The sequence below is a fragment of the Diorhabda sublineata genome, chromosome 9, assembly GCF_026230105.1.
Source record: "Diorhabda sublineata isolate icDioSubl1.1 chromosome 9, icDioSubl1.1, whole genome shotgun sequence".
Lineage (NCBI taxonomy): Eukaryota > Metazoa > Arthropoda > Insecta > Coleoptera > Chrysomelidae > Diorhabda > Diorhabda sublineata.
This window is the reverse complement of record NC_079482.1, coordinates 11,736,007-11,737,977: the sequence shown is the minus strand read 5'-3', so window position 1 is coordinate 11,737,977 and position 1,971 is coordinate 11,736,007.

Sequence of the window (1,971 nt, the reverse complement as noted above, 5' to 3'; positions counted from 1 at the left end):
GACAATTTTAAAACCATTTGAGGCAATTTTGCATGCCATCTAGTTACTTTTACGCTTGATCTTCATAAAAATGACCCGTAGCTTAGTGCCAACTGAAATAAATAGCACTATTTTCAACAACTAAATTTTTTGGAAAGATCCCAACTAAATGTGAAGTTTTCTTTATCTTCGAAATTCGAACCGAAAGTACATTGTTGCCGATTTTACTTTTTATTACGAAAGTGAAACTAATTACCTATTCGATAGGAATCTTTACAATAGAAAGATATGGCGTATTTTGAAATATCATGTTTCTAATAATGTTATAGCATGTATTCATCTCGAACCGAAAATAAACTTAATACTAATTATTTGTCACCAATTTCAATGTATAAAAAAAAGATTTTTGTAATGAGTTCGTGTGGCACTGGCAAATGAAAAAATAATTTTTCATTAATCTGTTAATCACTTAAATTTGTATGTGATGAATGTATTTTTGAAACATTCATATTTTGATGATATCTTGAAGAGGCGAAAAAATAAGTTCTGGCTATTTTGTATGTTTTTTTTAACTTTCAGTTGATTTATATGATTTATCCATTTTCCCCTTTCTTCCTGGGAAAATATTTTTATTTTGTTCCGCTTTCGTACTGTATTAATATATTTGGTAAAATCAAAAACAATAACTTGTAAAAAGTTCTAACTATACTAATATTTTAAACGTAACGAGATGAAATATACTAAATGTACCATAATACAATATAGTACTAACTTTGTAGAATTCTTCAATTGTGCAGTATGTCCTTTCTTGAAGAAATGCCGTAGACGATATTCGGAACTTACTAAATCTATTTGTTACTTATAATTCTAATTTTTTAGCATGAAGGTTCTAACAGGTCAGAGGTCGGTTGGGCAATAAACATCTTTTATGGCATTACTTAAAGCTTGGAGTTTCAGATAAATTGTAAACAGACGGATTTCAATATAGAGTGGGATTGAAATAAATGAATGTAAATAAAAAAAAATGTTAGATTTTGGCACAAACGTCAGGAATCACGGATTTTTGCTCTGAGGTAATTGCATCCTTCATATTAGATAACTAAATAAAACACTAAAAGTTTTAGTAAATGAATTTATTAGAAAAAATCGAACAGAAATATTAAATAAAGTAACAATAATAACTACACTTTTTATGAAATTGTTGATATAAAATTATAATAATTATAGACTGAGTGTTTGAAAAAATTATCAGAAACTACAAGTAGTACGGTCCTGTATATATTCCTTGTGAATTTTACAGCTACAACATTGTTAGTGGGAAATTCGAATGGCCAACAAATTGAGCAAATTTATTGTAATTTCAAAACTTTTGCAAATTCTCAAAATGTTTGTTAAAAAGTATGATTGTGTTGCTTCGGAGCATTATTCACATTCTAATATTTTTGTTTTCTGGAAATTATTTTTTTTATAACCAGTACCCGACCCATTTGGACTATGTATTATCAAGAAAATATATACAAAGTAGCTCTCAATTTTGACCACAGAAAGAAATGGACAAAATCCACTAAACAACCTGAATTTCTGTTAAGGAAACTGTAAAAACCTAAAAATGTAGTACAACATGTAGAATCTACTCGCAATGATCTTTAGATATTCTTGGGTCAAGTAATCACATTTACTATTGAAACACCTACTATAAATAAAAACGTTGATTATTATTGGTTATTCATTATTCTTTAATCAAACCACAATCCACACAAATATTTCAATATTCGCCTTTTATCCAAAAAAAACCTTTTATCGAAAATATAATCTACTGTGAATGGACCTTGAAAAATGTACGACAATTTTTTGCATCAGTCTTAAACCATCTCATTATATATGATAATATATAATATTATTGATGTTCTAGTTTTCGAATTTTTTCATTAATGTCAGCTAGGGACCAACAATTTTATAAAACATTATTCTTCATCTGGATCAACGCCACCG